At 48.9% G+C, this 21,081-nt stretch overlaps 1 protein-coding gene, 1 non-coding gene and 1 pseudogene across 7 annotated transcripts in view; all 3 read right to left on the reverse strand.

The window, feature by feature from the left end:
- The window catches only part of LOC146796394 (vomeronasal type-2 receptor 26-like), a 699,855-nt gene that overhangs the window by 15,593 nt on the left and 663,181 nt on the right, over positions 1–21,081 (reverse strand). The window lies entirely within an intron of this gene.
- On the reverse strand, positions 261–414 carry LOC146796396 (5.8S ribosomal RNA). The gene has a single exon (XR_014970277.1). It is a non-coding gene; the product is annotated as a 5.8S ribosomal RNA (ribosomal RNA).
- Positions 862–1,988, reverse strand: LOC146796397 (18S ribosomal RNA; annotated as a pseudogene).

Genomic DNA, 21,081 nt, shown 5'->3' on the forward strand with positions numbered 1-21,081 from the left:
GGGACACCACAGACAGCCATGCGCAGCCCGCAGCCAGGCGCCCTGGGACGGGCCCAGGGTGGACCTGTCACCAGACCCCTTCTCCCCACCGAGGCGGGGCTAGGCATGCCGGTGGCGTACCTCCGTGGCAGGACCCAGCGAGGGACACTGCCACGGGCGATCGGGGGTCTGACCTAGTGGGGGGACGAAGGGAAGCGGAGCTAACCCTGTGACGGCCCCAGTCGCGTCCCTGGGAAGCCCCGGGGTGATTGATGATCAAGCGCCCCTCAGACAGGCGTAGCCCTGGGAGGAACCTAGAGCCGCAAGGTGCGTTCGAAGTGTTGATGATCTATGTGTCCTGCAATTCACACTAATTCTCGTAGCTAGCTGCGTTCATCATCAACGCGCGAGCCGAGTGATCCACCCATCCACCCGCAAAGCGAGGAAGGGGCTCCCGGAGCCACAGGAGCAGGCAACCTTGCAGCTGCCGGTCCCTACAGGAGTAACCCGGGAGGGACCGCATGAGTCTTCAAACCCCTTGGCCCGGCCGCACGGGACTGGGTCGAACCAGGTACCTGGCAAAGAGGGAGGGTCGCCCCACCTACCCGTCAGCCGTCTGCCGCCAGGCGGCCCTGAGCCGTGCCGGTGGGCTGACGATTAGCCCACCTCACCCTTGCCCGGGTCATAAGCGCCAGATGGGAATAGCCAAGCAGCTCCCCATCCTGCACGCCTCCCACCGAGAGGAGCCGGGGTCCCCTCGCAGGCCCTCGGCCCCTTCTCTTCCAGTCCGCCCTGCCGCATGAGAAGGGCCGCTACTCGGTCGCCAGGAACCTGGTCGGGTCGGGACTCGGGCATGGGAGGGCCCAGCCAGCGGCAGGGCCTTTTCGAGCGTGGGGCAGTACCAGCCTGGGGATGCACTGCCATTCGGTAACCCCCCACCGCAGGTCATGGGAATAACGCCGCCCGATCGCTAGTCGGCATCATTTATGGTCTGAACTACAACGGGATCTGATGGTCTTCAAACCTCTGACTTTCGTTCTTGATTAATGAAAACATTCTTGGCAAATTCTTTCGCTTTGGTTCGTCTTGCGCCCGGTCCAATAATTTCACCTCTAGTGGCCCCCGGCCGTCCCTCTTAATCATGGCCTCAGTTCCGAAAACCAACAAAATAGAACCGGAGTCCTATTCCATTTTTCCTAGCTGAAGTATTCAGGCGACCGGCCTGCTTTGAACACTCAAATGTTTTCAAAGTAAACGCTTCGGACCCCCAGGACACTCAGTCAAGAGCATAAAGGGGGGGCAGAGAGGCAGGGGCTGGGACAGGCGGTAGCTCACCTCGCGACGGACCACCAGCTCGATCGCAAGATCCAACTATAAGCTTTTTAACTGCAGCAACTTTAATATACGCTATTGGAGCTGGAATTACCGTGGCTGCTGGCACCAGACTTGCCCTCCAATGGATCCTCATTAAAGGATTTAAAGTGTACTCATTCCAATTCAGGGCCTCAAAAGAGTCCTGTATTCAAATTTTTCGTGACTACCTCCCTGAGTCGGGAGTGGGTAATTTGCGCACCTGCTGCCTTCCTTGGATGTGGTAGCCGTTTCTCAGGCTCCCTCTCCGGAATCGAACCCTGATTCACCGTTACCCGTGGTCACCATTGTAGGCACAGAAAGTACCTTCAAAAGTTGATAGGGCAGACATCCGAATGTATCGTCGCCATCACGGGGACCCGCAATCGGCCCGAGGTTATCTAAAGTCACCAACGCGGCCGGGCGAGCCCGGATTGGTCTTGGTCTGATAAATGCACACATCCCGGGAGGTCAACGCTCGTCGACATGTATTAGCTCTAGAATTACCACAGTTATCCAAGTAACAGATGGAGCGATCAAAGGAACCATAACTGATTTAATGAGCCATTCGCAGTTTCACTGTACCGGCCGTGTGTACTTACACGTGCATGGCTTAAACTTTGAGACAAGCATATGCTACTGGCAGGATCAAACAGGTAGCCACAGCTGCTGAAGGGGTGGGTTCAGGGGGCCGCGTGACCATCTCCCTGACCTACAACCTTCACGCAGCCCTCCCTCTCTGGAGCCTGCTAGGGGAAGGAGCCCGCCTGCCTGGCCAGGAGGGCACGCTGGAGGAGTGTGGAGAGGTGCGGTCGCATGGGCACCGGCGGGCCCAGCTGTCTCCCCGGAAGGGAGAGGCGGGTCGAGGCGCAGCCTGACTAGACGCAGGGGTGCTGGAGCCTGGTGTCGGCGGCACCCCTCGGAACAGTCGTTCCGAGCTGCTGTGGAAATGTGCTGAGTGGAGAGGGGTGACAGCGTGGCGCACGGGGCCTACGGACCTGCCAGGCAGCAGCATCCGAGGGCCTGGCGCCACCCAACCCCTTCTGCTCAGGTTGGACCGCTGGGGGGCACGAGCTGCCGGGCCGCTCGGCCTTCGCTGTGCTAGGTAGGGTGAAGGGTCTCCCGTCAGGTGACAGGCCCTCGAGTCAGACAGTCCAGGCAGGGTGGAAGCTCCTTGCTTGAAACAACAGCCGAGGCTGGCCAAGCAGTCCATTCCTAAACGGACTGAGAGTGCCCAATCGATCAGAGTACGGCCGGGGCATCCCCTGGCAGGCCGACCTGCACGGGGGATGCCTGCCATACATCTCTGCCAGCTCTCAGGGGGAGCAGGCTCAAAGGATAGGCCCATCAAGAAGGGGCTGAGAGATAGGTGCGTACCCGTGCCCCTGGGGGCCCTGGCGGGTGGGCCTGGGTGCTGCCTTCCCCAGTCTCAGCATCGCCGGACCTCACAGAGGTCTGACTGAGCAAACTCGGAGAAAAACGACCATGGGAAAGGGGCTGAGAGGCAGGTGCACACCTGGGCCCCTGGGGGCCCTGGCGGGTGGGGGGCCCGGGTGCTGTGTTCCCCGTCTCAGCATCGCCACACCTCACAGAGGTCAGACTGAGCAAACTCAGAGAAAAACGACCATCGGGAAGGGGCTGAGAGGCAGGTGCATACCCGGGACCCTGGGGGCCCTGGCGGGCTGGTCTGGGCGCTGCCTTCCCCCGTCTCAGCATCGCCGCACCTCACGGAGGTCTGGCTGAGCAAACTCGGAGAAAAACGACCATCGGGAAGGGGCTGAGAGGCAGGTGCATACCCGGGCACCTGGCGGCCCCGGTGGGCGGGCTCGGATGCTGTCTTCCCCCATCTCAGCATCGCCACACCTCACGGAGGTCAGACTGAGCAAACTCGGAGAAAAACGACCATCTGGAAGGGGCTGAGAGGCAGGTTCGTACCCGGGCCCCTAGGGGCCCCGGTGTGCTGGTCTGGGTGCTGCCTTCCCCCGTCTCAGCATTGCCGAACCTCACAGAGGTCTGACTGAGCAAACTCGGAGAAAAAAACTACCATCGGGAAGGGGCTGAGAGGCAGGTGCGTACCCGGGCCCCTGGCGGCCCCGGCGGGAGGGTCCAGATGCTGCCTTCCCCCGTCTCAGCATTGCCGAACCTCACGGAGGTCTGATTGAGCAAACTCAGAGAAAAAGGACCAAAGGGAATCGGTTAAGAGGCAGGTGCGTACCTGAGCCCCTGGGGGCCCCGGGAGGCGGGCGCGGGTGCTGCCTTCCCCCGTCTCAGCATCGCCGCACCTCACGGAGGTCTGACTGAGCAAACTCAGAGAAAAACAACCATTGGGAAGGGCCTGAGAAACAAGTGCGTACCCGGGCCCCTGGGTGCCCCGGCGGGTGGGCCCAGGTGCTGCCTTCCCCCGTCTCAGCATCGCCGCACCTCACGGAGGTCTGACTGCGCAAACTCAGAGAAAAACGACCATCGGGAAGAGGCTGAGCGGCAGGTGCGTACCCAGGCCCCTGCGGGCGGGCCCGGGTGCTGCCATCCCCCGTCTCAGCATCGCCGCACCTCACGGTGGTCGGATTGAGCAAACTCGGAGAAAAAGGACCATCGGGAAGAGGCTGAGAGGTAGGTGCATACCCGGGCACCTGGGGTCCCCGGCGGGCGGGCCTGGGTTCTGCCTTCCCCGTCTTAGCATCGCTACACCTCACGGAGGTCTGACAGAGCAAACTCAGAGAAAAACAACCATTGGGAAGGGACTGAGAGGCAAGTGCGTACCTGGGCCCCGGCAGGCCCTGGCGGGGCCCGGCGGGTGGGCCCAGGTGCTGCCTTCCCCCGTCTCAGCATCGTCACACCTCACGGAAGTCGGACTGAGCAAACTCGGAGAAAAAGGACCCTCGGGGAGGGGCTGAGAGGCAGGTGCATACCTGGGCCCCTGGGGGCCCCGGCGGGCGGGCCTGGGTGCTGCCTTCCCCCGTATCAGCATCGCCGCACCTCCCGGATGTCTGACTGAGCAAACTCTGAGAAAAAGGACCATCGGTAAAGGGAGTGAGAGGCAGGTGCGTTCCCGGACCCTTGGAGGCCCCCGGTGGGCAGGCCCGGGTGCTGCCTTCCCCTGTCTCAGAATCCACACGGAGGTCTGACTGACCCTTTCCCTACCAATCCGAAGGAGAATTACCCCCCTTTCTTGTAATCCGTGCACACAAGGTGACAGAGGGGACCCTAAGCGCAAATGTGCCCGACCTCCTGGAGCCCTCACTTAGATAGGGGAGGCAAATGAGCCCTCATCGAGACTTCCAGGGAAGCCTGGCCATCTGGTCGCCCCATTGGAAAGCATTGCGTGTGACCAGATGGCCGAGGGGGAAAAGGTGTGACCAGATGGCCGGGACCGAAAGGACTCTTGAGGCGAGCCTTCGCGGCAGGGCTCCTGCCTGCCCTTGCAGGGCTTGGGGACCCCGGCTGGGCCTCAGGCACGGGGAGGACCACCGAGGTCTCGGGCCCGGACGCCTGGGGGAGGATTGCCCAGAGCCCATGGAGCCCATTCTGGGCACTTTGCCACGCTGCGGGCCGGACCCGGACGGAGGGGAGATTTTGTCCGGGCAAAGCCCATCTGGTCCCTGGCTGAGAACCGCCAGCGCGGGAGGGGTGTCCCGGCATACCCTGCCCGTAGTAATCCAGAGGAAGGCTACCCCTCTTTCTGGGAACCCGTGCGCACCGAGAGACTCAGGGGACCCTAGGCCCTTACGTGCCCGACCTCCTGGAACCCTGGCTGGGATCAGGGAGGCGAATGAGCCCCCATCGGGACTTCCAGGGCTGCCCGGCCATCTGGTCGTCCCATTTGAAAGCATTGCATGCGACCAGATGGCCGAGGGGGAAAAGGTGCGACCAGATGGCCGGGACCGAAAGGACTCCTGAGCCGAGCTTTCGCGGCAGGGCTCTAGCCTGCCCTTGCAGGGCTCAGGGGCTCTGCTTCCCGGGCGCTCGGGGACCCCAGCTGGGCCTCAGGCATGGGTAGGACCACCGGAGCTCTCTGGACCAGATGGCCGGGAAAGGACTGCCCAGGACCCATGGAGCCCATCCTGGGCACTTTGCCTCGCCGCGGGCCGGATCCGGACGGAGGGGAGGTGTTGTCCGGGCCCAGCCCACCTGGTCCCCGGCTGAGAACCGCCAGCCCGGACGGGGTGTTCCGGCATATCCTGCCCCTATTATCCCGGAGGAAGGCTACCCCTCTTTCTGGGAACCCTTGCGCACCAAGAGACTCAGGGGACCCTAGGCCCGGACGTGCCATACCTCCTGGAGCCCTAGCTGGGATCGGGGAGGCGAATGAGCCCCTATCGGAACTTCCAGGGCAGCACGGCCATCTGGGAGATCGAGGAGCCTGCCCGGGCATGAGGGACACCTGTCCCGGGCACACGGACCCTCAGCTGACCACAGGACGTGGGCTCGTGTCCACACATTGTTTCCATAATTCCGCGGAGTGGCGTTATGCCAACTCTGCCCAGCCCTACTTCTATCATAAGGTGACTGGAGAGCATGAGAGAGTTGACTTTCACACTGACAGTGCTCATGCAGACCCAAAAGCAGTGTGTTTATGAGCATTGCTAAGTTTAATAATTAGCACTGTGAGCAAAGTCAAGGGGCATTATGTGGCGACTGTCAGGTGGCAGGACAGTGTCCTTAGGCTTCTGTTGATGAGCCGCCACTGATACTGAGAAGCAAGGCAAAGGAGCCAAGGGAAGAGAGGACAAGTGCACCAGTAAACACTGTGAACCTATAAGGGAAACACAAGGAGACGCATGGACAAGTGATGAAATAGCCATAAACAAAGTAAGAAAAAACAGCTGAGATATGTTGCCAGGCACCTTCTCAGAACCTATGTGAGACTTATAACGCAGTTCTACCCGATCAACTCAGACGTCCTGCCCCTATCCCTGAAGCGAGGACAACATAGTTTTCATCCTTGTTTCTATGTCCCCTGTCTTCCATATTTTACATGCTTGACTTCTACTTATCCTAAACGAAGGTCATAAGCCTGGCTAGTAGACTGTACATACTACAGACTCCTGCTCTTCCTTCCTATTCCTGTCAGATGTTTTCTTATTTGCATCCAAAAAGTTAACATGTGCTTAGTAGCTACATTATGTCTATGTTACTTTTTAAATAACAGTTTTTAGTAAAACATCTATTCCTCAACTTCTGTCAGGAAACAGAAAAACAGAAAAATTTAGACTAAGCAAACTTATTGGTTAATCCTTTCCACCTGCTGGGCGGCCTATGCATTGGAGACAACTGGAGTCATTCACACATCATCCTTCCCTGGAACAATTTCCCAAGTATCAGTTCCACTCCCACCTGGCGTCCCTCCTGGTCTTTCTTTGTCCCTCGCCTTATCCCAAGGAGTCTGCCCAGGCTCCAATATGTCCGTCATCTGGGAATAGAAGTTTATCCTGGGAAGTTCTTCCTGGCTCACAATGCCGATGGTGGTCTTCGTCATGGGTCATGTAGGAACAAATTTAGATCTTGTGGAAACTGCTGTCCGGATGAGACCGGGGAGCATATTAACAATCCCCTATCGCCATCAAAACGTCACTTTTTGTGACGTTGTGGTGGCGATACGGTCAGCACCCTATTACCAAGGCAGCGTTAAACCACATAATGTGGCTAAAAGCCATGTTAAGTGGCTTAATGCTGCCTTGGTAACAGGGCACCTTTCACGCTAAAATTAGCTTAAAAGGGGCATGCAGTGGGTGTTGCGGTGGGCGTTCCACCGCAACACCCATTCACTTCGACGCTGCCACCTATCATCTAGAGAGGCGATAATAGGTGGCAGCGCTGAAATTAAGACAAGGAAAATCCTGGTCTTAAGGTGGCAAAACGAGGGGAAATACTTCATTTCGCCTCGTTTTTGCTTTTTCAATGTGTGCTGCCTTGTGCAGCACACATGGAAAAAGCAAAATGCCAAGGGTGTGTATGTACAGGAAGGTGTCCCTTCCTGTACATAAACAAACCTGTTTTTAAAAATGCCATTTTGTAACTTACATGTGTGCTGCACGAAGCAGCACACATGTAAGTTACAAAATGGCATTTTAGGTTTGTTTATGTACAGGAAATGAGACCTTCCTTTACATAATCAAACCTCCCTGCTCGCAGACACCCTTGCACTCTGGTGCAAGGGTGCCTTTGTTGGCGTTACGTTGTGAGACTTAGCGCCATCGCAGGGGGAAACGCCAGGCTGCACCATATCCTTGGTAATATGGTGCAGCCTAGCGTTTCCGAAGTGGCGATGAGAGGCGTTAAGCAAAGGACGCTAACGCCTCTCACTGCCACTTCCTAGATAATATGTCCCCACCAGTCATCTTGGGTACAGCTTTTTATGTAAGAAGCTCCTAGTTTCTTCAGCCTGCTTGCCTTCATACATCCTTCTGGGTCAGGCCTTATTTCTGGGCACACCTCCAAGGCTCCCTGAAGACCCTGTTCTACTAGTTCCTGTATCTGGATTCCAGTTTGCCCATCTACGGGCATCTCTTGAACTGGACCCAAATAGAAATGAAGAATGACATTAAGCAAGGCAGTAATCACTCTCACTCTAAGTGCAGTCAACAACAACCTGTGCCATCTCTGCTTCTCAGCACCAGTTGTCTGCGAAACCTGCTTCACCGTAAATCCAGTCGAACACAAACACAAACGTTTTTAGCCACCGTGTACAATCAGGGAAAGAAACCATCAAGTTATGAACTTAACACTTATCCACAATACTGTACAAGGTAACTAATGTAAACGGAGTAAATGGCTGCACCTGCATAACCCAAAAAACTCAAAACTGGACTGCTGCTCATTGAAAGGGTGTAAAAATGGACATACTGAATGAAGAAAATGTGTGATAGACTAAACATGTATGTAGAACGTGGTGCAAGAGGTTTTGTGTGTGAGATGGAAGTAGGGCCAGGATAATTTTTTGTAATGTTTGCAATGCCTCATGTTCTTTTGCGGTCTTGAAGGTTTGATGCGTCTCCCTTTGCTAAGCGAATGACTCAAGCAGGTGCTAATGCTGAATATTGTGAACTATGGGCCAGATGTACGAAATTCCGTTTTTGCATTTCCTAAATAGTGAATGCTAAGAAATCACTATTTAGGAAATGCACAATGGAATGTACAACAAGCATTAAAAATGCAACAGGTCTCGGCTTTGTAAAAGTTAAAGCAATTCTGTTTGTAATTGGGTGGCTATTTAGCTTCAGTTTTATTAGTGTTTTTCAAAGTTTCATGTACATACCATGCATATGTATGCATATATGTATATGTATGCATGCATTGTATATATGTTTATATATGTATGAATGTATGTATATATATATTCACTTAAAAAACCATAGGATTCACACATGTTATAGTTAGCTGGGCATTTCCCTCATAAAAAACCAATGAAATTCCCCCGTTATAGTTAGTGCAGGCAACTATAACTCACGCGACCGCAATCCGCTGCTGATGACGTCAGATATTACATCACTGATGACATATGTGTCTTTCTGAAAAAAAAAAAAAGGAAATATATGTATAGCTAAAGATAAATGGAAGAAGACATGGGTAAATAAGTGTCTAAATACAGTGATGTAATATCTGACGTCATCAGCAGCGGATTGCGGTCGCGTGAGTTATAGTTGCCTGCACTAACTATAACGGGGGAATTTCATTGGTTTTTTATGAGGGAAATGCCCAGCTAACTATAACATGTGTGAAACCTATGGTTTTTTAAGTGAATATATATATATATATATATATATATATATATATATATATATATATATAATTCACTGAAAAAACCATAGGTTTCACACATGTTATAGTTAGCTGGACATTTCACTCGTAAAAAACCATTGAAATTCCCCCGTTATAGTTAGTGCAGGCAACTATAACTCACGCGACCGCAATCCTCTGCTGATGACATATGTGTCTTTATGAAAAAAAAATATTTGTAATATATGTATAGCTAAAATTTAATGGAAGAAGACATGGGCAAATAAGTGTCTAAATACAGTATTAGCATCAGCAGAGGATTGCGGTCGCGTGAGTTATAGTTGCCTGCACTAACTATAACGGGGGAATTTCAATGGTTTTTTACGAGTGAAATGTCCAGCTAACTATAACATGTGTGAAACCTATGGTTTTTTCAGTGAATTTGCAAGGTTTTTTAAATGCTAATTCCTAACTATAACGTGTGTGAAACCTATGGTTTTTTCAGTGAATTTGTACGGTTTTTTAAATGCTAAGTTACTTTACGCCGCTCGTGGCGTGCGCGCCCACTTCACGCAGTTCGTTCCGTGCGCGCACGGTGCGCTTCGCGCACCGTGCGCACACAGTGAGCACGCGGTGCGCTTCGCACACCGCGCGCCCACTTTACGCAGTTAGTGCCGTGCACGCACGGTGGGCAAGCGGTGCGCTACGCGCACCGCGTGCCCACGTTACGCTGGATGGGCCATGTACGCACGATGCGCTTCGCGCACTGTCCGCACACGGAGGACATATTATGCGCTTCGTTGTGAAAGGTTATCTATTAAATGTTCAAGGATTATATATGCCATGCACATAAGGTGCTCTACGGGCACCTTTTGCACACGGGGTGGGGAAAATGAGGATATTGTTTTTTTTTTTATTTATTTTTGATCGTACGCGTACGGTAAGCGCAATCGGCGTTTTTTCAAAAAAAATAAAATTCGAATTTTTGGCCTTGGGGGTTCTTTTGGGACACCCTAACCATGGCTAGGTGGTTAGGAGCTGTCTAGCCTGCCCCTTTTCATGTTATCCAACTTTGTCTTTCCTCCCCCCTCACAGTGCGAGAGAGAAAATGGCGGCCGACACTTCCTGGTTTCGACCGATTCGAATGTTTACTAAGATCTAACAGCCAATCAGAATCGCGCACGGCACCGTACGCGTACGGTAAGCTTACCGTAAGCGCACGGTAACCGCACGGAGCGCGCTTACAGATATATATATTGATTTAAATGCTATTTTCTCAGGACCTTCTGAACAGATTTACACCAGACCTACAAAAGGCACTTCCTTGACCTCTCTGCCAAATTTCAAGTCGTTCGGGCTGTAGCTGTGTCTAAAGGTCCTATGGAAAAATGCATGGGGAAAACGTGTTTTGGGACCCCCTTTTTTCTCAGCCCGCGCTTGACGAATCCCCCCGAGACTTTCAGGGTAGGAGCGGAGCGTAGCGCCCCATTAGTTTTGAAACTTTCGCGAGGATTCGTCGACCGGCGCCAAAGTTATTCCAAATAGAATGTTGCGGATTTCCTATGGAAACAGGGTCCTAACTATAACTATCTACTGGCGACCGCCAGTAGATAATATATATATATATATATATATATATACACATACATATATATAAATGCATATGCATATATATGCATATATATATGTATATCTGAAGCGCTTTCCTGACTCTTCCCACTTCCCGGCCAGTAAAGAGAGAAGAGAGAGTCACAGACACCAAAATCTTCGTGGCAGAAATCAGGTCTTTATTTCTTGTTCACAGCTCTGACGCGTTTCGGATAACAAAGTATCCTTGTTCACATGCGGAAACGCAGTCCGCCTACTATTTTTATACCAATATTATTTGTGTTTGTTCTTTTGTGATTGGTCCTCCCGTGTCATGTGATAATAAACATGGAAAACATACTTGTCGCGCAAATGTTCTTTCTTTGTTTATATACTTGTTTGCAAGACATATTTTTGATGGCCACATAATTGTTTTTAAATGATTGTTTTTCCAAATTCAGAAAATTCTGGCACCAACATAAATACCTGCATAAATGCATAATACATTACAAAGCATATCGCGAATAGGTCTAATTAAATTCATCATGTTATAATGTAGAAGAACAAAAGAATTCCTATATCATCTACTGGCTATGTTATATTCAATTTCTCATGATAACACGTAATAAATCTGATAATAATTTCATATATATTAAAAGTCATAATAAATAGTAAGACCAATGACGCAATTGCTAATAAAATCATCTTAGAAATAGATTCATATATATTGGTGCCGTTATCATTAAAATTTGAACATACTCTGACCTTCATGATTATGTGCAAAATTAGCAATAAGTAAACAATTAAATGGCACCCACATCAACTTATATGTTGTGCTTGAAATTGCAAAGCGCTGTGTTTAAAGTGCAAAAATTATGTGCAAATAGTGCAGGTTGTGTATCCATCTAAAGATAAGCGTATTGGAAATTAAAAACAGGGAAGGGGGTTTCTCAGCTGAGGGCAATTAAGAAAATCACTGTCATGTGTATTATAACTATGGGATGCATTATAAAAAGTTGTGGAGATCTTCAGTATTGTTTAGCCCTCTAGGATGTTTACTGTCAAGTTCTAGGATCATTTTTGACTCCAGTTGGCGTAAAGATCTTTCCCGGTTGACCCCTCTAGGGGGATTGGGGATAGCTGCAATTACAAAATATTTCAGGCATTTGAGGTCATTGCCATGCACTGCTTTAAAGTGCAGGGCTACCGGGTATGCCGTGTCGTTGTTGACAATTGCACGCAGATGTTGAAGGATTCTGACATGCACCTGTAACTTTGTACTGCCTACATACCTGAGGCCACAGGTGCATGTCAGAACGTACACGGCGTACTCGGTTTTACAGTTGTAACTGCCTGTGATCCTCTATTCAGTGGGGCTAAAGGGGGTCATGTATTTGGAGGTGGTTTCTCCAAATCTACACGCTCAACATGAAGAGCACTTATAAAACCCCTGTCTTGGTTGTAACCAAGTTGTCTTTTTAGTTGTAATCTCTGGGCTTTTTTTCACTATTTGAGTTCTCATGGAGATGCCCTTTCTAATTGTAATGGTAGGGCTGTTGGAGAGATCTGGAGCTAGGACTGCATCTCTCAGGACAATCGGCCAGTTGTGTTTTATTATGGACCTGATCTGACGTTCCTGTTGGGTAAATGTAAGGATGAGTCTAGGCGTGTTAGTTTCATGAGTTTGTTCAGTTTTGCTATTGTTAGGTTCTAGCAGGGAATCCCTAGATTTTTGGGCTACCTTGACAACAGCCTGATTGAGGGTAGATGTACTATATCCTCTTTGTCTGAATCTTTGAAGTGCCTCACTATGCATTTTTCTTGATGTTCTGTGCTACTACATATTCTTTTTATCCTTAGTAGTTCACCGTAGGGTATACTTTGCACTAGATGTCGTGGGTGGGCACTCGACACATGAAGCGTCGAGTTCCCTGCTGTCTCCTATCTGTGTAGAGTAGTGTTTATTTTGCCCTCATTGATATATATTTTTACATCAAGGAAGTCAACTTCTTGTTCACTTATATGTGAAGTGAACCTTAGGTTCGCTGCATTGTTGTTGATGTTCTTTACAAATGAAATGGCACTGTCTTCGCTGCCCTGCCATACTACAAACACGTCATCAATATACCGAAGCCAGTATCTAACGTGCCTGGTATATTGTTCCAGGTATGTTATTTTTAGGGTCTGCTCCTCCCACCAGCCTACCATAAGGCAGGCATAGCTGGGGGAGAAGCAGGATCCCATCGCTACGCCCCTTGATTGTTTGTACATTTGAGACCCAAACATGAAATAGTTGTTGTTTAGACACCATTGTATGCATTTGATTATGGTCTTATTATGTTCATAACACTCTGCGGGTCTTGAATCCAAAAAATATTCTGTAGCTTCGAGCCCAATGTTGTGTTCAATGCATGTATATAATGACTCTATATCCAGAGTGATAAATCTCATGTTGGTTCCCCATTGTATTCCTTTGATTTTATTGAGGAAATCTCCTGTGTCTTTTACATAAGTTGGGAGGTCTTTTACCAGATCTTGCAGAAAATAATCGACATACTGCGATATGTGTTCTCCCATACTGTTAATAGCGGAGATAATGGGTCGTCCTGGAATGGGGTTGACATTTTTGTGTGTTTTGGGCACAAAGTAGATAGATGGGATAACTGGATGTTCTACCCATAAGAATTTAAATTCTTCTGTAGATATCATGCCTTCGCGTTTGAATTGAGGAAGCTGTTTGGTTAGCATCTCCTTTGCTTTATTGTACTCTTTCATGGTAGTTTGTTGGTAACATGCCTGGTCGGATAGTTGTTGTTGTGCCTCTTTTAGATAGTCACATTGGGGCCAAAGCACAATGTTGCCTCCTTTGTCCGATTGTTTAACTATCACCTCATGATTTTTACTCAATTTGTTGATTAATTTGATATATTCAATTTCTTTGTTTTGTTTTTGTTGTTTTTTATGTTTGACTTGGTGATACAATTGCTTTATATCTTCTGTCACCCTTTCATGGAATATATCAATAGAGTCTTTTGGCATTTGGGGAACAAATGTTGACTTCTTTTTGTAGGGGCTGTTTCCTGCCCCCCTTTGTATAATGTCTGCTTGTTGTAACTGTTGTTGTGTTGACAAATTTGCTGGGGCATTAATCACTGCTGTTTTCATCGATTAGTTCGAGCATAATAGATTGTGCTGCGAGTAGGACAGGAATGTCCGAGACTTGTAGATCGCTTCCTTGTTGTTGCTTTGGTTTTGATGTATCAGCGCAATTGTTTGCCAAACCATTTTTGATTGTAAAAAACTTTATTAGTTTTAGTTTACGAATATAGTTGAAAATATCAATTCTGGTCTGGGCATAGTCAAAGTCATTTGGTGGACAGTAGGAGAGACCTAACATGAGTATTTGCTTTTCTTCTTTATCTGTTAACTGCATGGTTGTTAGATTGATAATGGTTTTATCCTCTTTCATCCTCTCCCGACCGACCTGCGCTTGACCCAAGACCACCTCTCCTTCAGGAAGAAGCTCAAGACCTGGCTGTTCGAGCAGTAACGGCACCCCACCCCCCAAAGCGCCTTGAGACCCTTCGGGTAAGTAGTGCGCTCTATAAATGTCTTTGATTGATTGATTGATTTATTTGCGCCAATATCTTCTTTTTGGCTTTGAGTTGGCATTTTTTGCATCTGTCTCTCCTTTTTGCACTTTTGCGCTTGCGTGAGGCTGTGTTTGTTTCCGCGGCCTCAAAGTGTTGCGCCGGTCCTCGACTAAAAAATCAATTTCCTCTCCTAGGTCCAACCTTCTTCCTTCTCTGGTATTGTCAGTTACACTTGTATTGCTGTACTCAGAGGGTGTATCACTGGTAACTGAACTATTCTCTGTTATGGGTTCTGTGGATGGGCCTGCCTGTTGGTGATGGCTTGTGCTGATAGCTGTAGGATTCAGTTTGAGTTTTTTTGCTGTTGCATATTTTCGGGCGAACGTGTAAATTTGACCTTGTTCATAGTCTGCTCGATCCCGAGCAAATTTGAATACTTTCCGTTGTTTTATTTTTTCTTCCTGCTTAGATAGGCGATCCTATATCTCTTTTCAGTCATATAATCATTAGGCTCATGTTACCCAAGGCCTCGTTGATGTCATCAATTTCTTTGATAAGTTTCACCCGATCCGATTGAGCATATTTAATGAGGATACGTTCCTGAAATGGGAGACAGCCAGAGTCCTTTTCAAATGCCTAATGGAGGGTAACACTGTCCCCTGAAATCGCACATGAGCACTCTACCCACTGGAGGGGAGAAAGGGTGCACAAAGGAACTGTAGGTCCCAGCATGCAATGCGCAAGTGAAAAACATTAAATGGGCACACCGGAGGCCAATTATAAATTTGAAAAGCGTGCAGGGGACAGTGCAGCAGCACGCATTTTAGTCTGCTCATGTGGGCCTCTGAGGAAGGGGAAAGGATTCCCTGACACGCGTCAGGCCGGGGGGCACCATGAAGGAAAGGCAAGCTGGCTGTATCTGAAATAAATTGGTTTAATACTTACCTGTGACGGAGTGCGGCCTCATCTCTGTGCAAATGGTGAAGTAATTCATACACGGCGGTTCCGGCCGTGGAGGCAACGCACCACCAATGAAATTAACATGGACTGTGCGAGGAGAAAGTATTTCCTTTTGTGACCGGCGGAGCAGGTTCCTGAAATGGGAGACAGCCAGAGTCCTTTTCAAATGCCTAATGAAGGGTAACACTGGCCCCTGAAATCACACATGAGCACTCGACCCACTGGAGGGGAGAAAGGGTGCACAAAGGAACTGCAGGTCCCAGCATGCAATGCGCAAGTGAAAAACATTAAATGGGCACACCAGAGGCCAATTATAAATTTAAAAACGTGCAGGGGACAGTGCAGCAGCACGCATTTTAGTCTGCTCATGTGGGCCTCTGAGGAAAGGGAAAGGATTCCCTGAAACGAGTCAGGTCGGGGGGCACTATGAAGGAAAGGGAAGCTGGCTGGATCTGGAATAAATTGGTTTTATACTTACCTGTGACGGAGTGCGGCCTCATCTCTGGGCAAATGGTGAAGTAATATATATATATATATATATATATAGATATATAGATATATATATATATATATATATATATATATATATATATATAACGGAATATTTTGTCAAAAGCGCTCCTGTGCACCAAAGATCCAAAGGAAACCAGGAACAGACGAAGGCTGACCCAGGATGCGGGTGAGAGAATTACTTTATTTTCATTTTAACAGCAATGCCTGCATGACGCGTTTCAGCCTACGAAAGGCCTTGATCACATGACGCCGAGGCTAGGCAGGGGCAATTTAAAGTGCAAGGTATAACATACATGATTGGCTAACGCATAATTGGCGTAATAGACATGAAAGAAATACATTGAAAATATTGTACAAGGCTATTTGTAGTTCACTTTTAGTAAAATACATAAAAGTCACGGATTTTGCTCAACAATTGGTACAACAATCCTTAAAAACAAAGAAAGCACTGATATAAGGTGCGATCTAAATTAAAGGTAAAAACCAACGGACAGTGGCAGTTTAAAACAAGCTTTGAATGTTTTGTATGTAAAAAACTGAACACCTGCATGTGCAACAACGCAATCTGCTGTGCAAAAGACGCAATGTGTGCAAATGAGACCCAAGTGGGTAAATCCTGGTTATGTACGTAATCAATGCGCATATATGATACAAATAACCATCCTAAATGTACAATGACATGTCTATATCAAAGCGCCAATCAAGATAGTGCAAAGTATACAAAGTGCAAGAATATTGTGCTATATTAAAAACAATCTTAATACATTATAAGGTGCTGTTTCAAAATCTATAATTCTTTCTGTATACTAAAAAGGTATGGAGGCTATACATCAATGGAGTAATTGTTGGCATCTTTAAAACTTGAGGAAAGAGTTGATGAAAATGGTATAATTACAGACAGGTGAAAAAGTCTTCACTAGCATTGAGACCCACAGGGGTCTTAGAGTCCAGTTCGAGAATATAGCGGGTTTCTAACGCACGTAGAAGAGCCTCACGATTGCCTCCTCGTCTCAACGGGGGCACAGAGTCGATGACAAAAAACCTAAGGAGTTCACTTTTGTTGTCATGACACTCCTTAAAGTGGGGTGCAACAGGATATGCGGGATCACTGCCATTAATAGCCCGTATGTGCTGGAGTATCCGCTTGTGAACCTGCAATTTGGTACTACCAACATACTGCAGGCCACACGGACACTCCAACACAAACACCGCAAATTCAGTTCTGCAGGAAAGAAATTTGTTAATGGGGCGAGGGATGTCACATTACGGAATACAATATTCCATTTTGTTAGCCCCATGTCTGCACGCTTTACAGCTAGAACAGCGTTTGAAGCCCTTACTAGTTTGCAGCCATGTTTTAGTCGCTACATTTTCAGGACTGGATTTGACTAGCGCATCCTTCATCGAACGAGCTTTTCTGAATGTAATGACTGGACTAGCTGACATCAGATCCCCAATGACAGGGTCATTACAAACAAGGCTCCAATTTTTCTTAAATACTTTGCGTAGAGCCTGATGTTGACGATTATAGGTCACAATTAATCCAATCGGTTGATTAGTAGGTGAGCTCGTTTCGATGGGTATAGACTTCTTTAGGGCCTCACTCCGTGGAATGCGATTGGCTTTTTGAATTGCATTATCAACCATCGCAACAGTATAGCCCCTTTGCAAAAAACGTGCTTTGCTAGCTTGTTGAGCTTTAACACATTCTAAGTCAGTGCTGCAGATACGCCTTATACGCAACATCTCCCCATAGGGTATGCTGCGTATAAGGTGTGCCGGATGATGACTTGAGGCATGTAACACTGTGTTACCCGCAGTGGGCTTCCTAAATAATCGCGTTACTAACTGGTCATTGCCGGCCATGATCTCTACATCTAGGAAGCACACTGACTCCTGGCTTATGTTGGACGTAAAGCAGAGGTTGAGAGTGTTGATGTTGAGTGCACTAATGAAATCAAGGGCTGCCTGTTTGGTACCCCGCCATATCAAAAAGATGTCATCGATATAGCGGAGCCATACCGTTACATGTTTGGAAAATGTGTCATGGTGTTGGCCAAAGAGGACCTGCTCCTCCCAGCAGCCCATATGCAAACAGGCATAGCTGGGAGAAAAACAGGCCCCCATGGCTACACCCCTGACCTGTTGGAAGTATTGATTACCAAACATAAAGAAGTTATTGTTCAAGCAAAATGAAATCATATAAAGTAACATCTTATTATGATTGGCTAGCATGATGGGTCTGTTCCCAAGATAGTGTACAATTGCTTTCAAGCCATCAGAATGATGTATTCTTGTATACAACGCTGTTACATCAAGTGTAATCAACCAACACGTAGAGTCCCAAGGAGTATCTGCGATATTTCTTAGAAAATCACCTGTGTCCTGCACAATTGACGGTAGGGTTTGAACATGCTCCTGCAAGAAATTGTCAATGTACACAGATGTATTCTCCAATAACCCCCCACAGGCTGAGATGATAGGCCTGCCAGGAGGCTTGACGGGGTCCTTGTGTACTTTGGGGATGAAATAGATCACCGGAGTGATTGGATACTCATTCTTGAGGAACTTGAATTCATCCTGGCTCAAGAGTCTGGTACTTCTCCAAGCAACCAAACGTGCATAGAAGTCATTCTGTGCTTTCCTCATTGTAGCTGCCTGACACCTTTTATAACACAGAGGATCATTAAGTTGGCTATAGGCTTCATCTAGATAGAGTTGACGAGGCCATAGTACCACATTGCCGCCTTTGTCTGATTGGCGGATAACGATGTTGTTGTTTGCCTGCAGTTTTTTAACCAACTGAATATACCAGGTGTTCTGTGAGGTGTGTTGCCTTTTTTTCACGAAGCGTGGATGCATACAGTTTTTTCATACCTGCTACAGATAATTCGTGAAAAATGTCTAGATTATCATGCAGCATCAGAGGAGAAAACGTTGATTTGGACTTAAATTTGGTAAGGCCAGACACGTTAGGAATCAATTCATCATTAGTACGACTGGAGCTAGAGTCTTCAGTATGCAGTTGTTGGAGATCTTGCAACAATTGAAAATCACTGGCTCTAAGTCCATGAAATTGAGTAGCCATAGGCAGGAGTTGGGGTCGTGGTGCTGGAGGATTGAGCCGAAAGTACTTCTGCAATTTCAGCTTGCGAATAAACTTATATAAATCTATTCGTGTCTTGGAGTAGCTGAAGTTGCTAACTGGACTGTAGGACAAGCCCAAATGAAGGATTTTAATGTCGGATTGGCTCAATTGAATATCTGTGAGATTCAGAACAGATATGGAGCTACTTTCTACCCCCTCCACATGTTGCCCAACTACTGTTTCTTCCATTTTCTGTTGTAATTTCTTTTGGGCTTGGCGCTTGGAGGCTGCTTGTCGGCGCGCTCTGCGCTTTTGGTTGATTCTTTTACACTGCTGGAGTTTTGGCGTCTTGGTCTCAAAGTTTTGCGCCGTTCTTGTCGCAAGCAGTCCACCTCTTGCGCTAGGGAATGTTTGGTAAACCCCAAACGCATTAGGTTACTATGGTCGTTCACTGTCAGACTCGCTGTCGGGTACTGAGCTCAGGTCTGAGATTGAAGATGCCCCTTGATGTACTTGAGTAGCACTTGAACCTGGCTTAGATGGCACTTGCATTGGAGGTGGTTTGGAAGTTTTGATGGCATCGAACTTCCTAGCAAAGGTGAAAATTCGACCTTCTTGATAATCAGGTCAATGCTCTCTGATGATGCACTTATGTGGCACACCTCAGGGCTTGGTCCACGCAAGGTTCGCAGGAAGGCCGCTGAATCAATCGCGTCAGGTTGTTCATGTTTAGATTGGTCTCTGGTCATGCGTGCATATTTGGCATTCACTTGCCGCCATTTCCGGTGTTGTTTTTGCTGCAGGGGCCATTTCTCCTCCAGCTATCCGTTTCCCCCTTGTATTTTTTCAAGCCAGTCCCAGGTATCAGAAGGAACGTTGAAGAACAGGGTTCGGTCGCCCACCTGGACCTTGAGCCAAGCTGGGAAGAGCAACATATAACAGAGCCCAAAACCTTGCAGCTCCTTCTTCACTGCTGTGAAGGAAGCTCTTTGCCTTTGGGCTGCCATGGTGTAGATCGGGAAGATTAAGATAGAGGTATCATCCAAGCTGGAGCATCGACCTCTCGGGCTCGCCACAGGATACAATCTCGGTCTCTATAATGGAGTATGCACACCACCACAGGGTGGGGAGGTGTTCCAGGGGCCGGAGGACTTGCCTGTACTCTATGCGCCCGTCCCAGGGCAAAGAAAGGCAAATGCTTGTTGGTGGAGACCTCCCTGGTCAACCAGTCCCCCAAGAATGTGAACATGTCTGCACCCTTCTTATTCTGAGGGCGTCCAACAAGCCTGATGTTGTTACAGCATCTGCGCCCTTAGGCATCCTCCGCTGGTGTTTTAGGGACCCCAATGTCCATGCCAGACAAAGACTCTGGCCTGCAGCTCCTGCAGATTGGAACCTAACTACTCCAGTGACGTCTCATTGTTCTTCACCCTGTCCTCTAACTTGCAGTGTGCATCATGGAGTATTCCCAGGTCCACAGAGACCCTGTCTATTTTACCCTCCAATATTTTCCTGGAGGAGTTGACTATGGCAAGGATCAAGTCCAACTTGTCTGGGGGGGGGTCAGGGCTTGGAGCAGCCCATCTGGGGCAGGATCCTGTGAGACCTCTGACTCCAGAGCTTGCTGGAAAGTGCACTGCGTCCCCTATTCCTCCCCCACCAGGTCCCGCATTGCCTTCACAAGTCCCATGCTATCCACCCCATTTAGGTGTCTGGGTAGTTCAATATAGGACGCCACTCACAACATCACAGTCCAGGATCCTTGAGTGCCCCCTCAAGCATGTCCCCAGAAGCTTCCACTCCCTCCGCAGACCATTCCAACAGCCAGTGCCTACTCGGGGGCAGCAGTCAGTCCGCCAGCCCAGTGCTTACACTGCTGACAGGGTTTCACCTGTGTCCAAGCGCCTTCTTCTGCTTGCACCGGACCTGTCTCGCACAGCAGACCTCTCCTCAGTGACGTAACGAAAATTGAGGGGGCCTCTTTGCCAGTTACATGGAGGGGCTCCCTCCGGGCTCATTCAGAAGCTCTGCGGCAAGAGTGCTGTGCTGAGGGGGGCCCCTGGAGCTTGGGCCCCCCCGCACTGGGGGGGGGGCTTGTGTTACGCCCCTCCCTCTCCTACAGGCTCATTAGTCCCCACAGAGGCTGCAGCTTCACCTGGATTCCTGAATGCATTGGGGCTGGGGGCTGCTTGTTGTCGCTATTTCATCCGAGGGGACAGGCGGCCAGCCCTCCTCCATCACGCCCGGGTCCCTGCACCGCCGCACTCCCAGGATACTGTCTGCATCAGGCCCGCA

The sequence above is a fragment of the Triturus cristatus genome, chromosome 10 (assembly GCF_964204655.1).
Source record: "Triturus cristatus chromosome 10, aTriCri1.1, whole genome shotgun sequence".
NCBI lineage: Eukaryota > Metazoa > Chordata > Amphibia > Caudata > Salamandridae > Triturus > Triturus cristatus.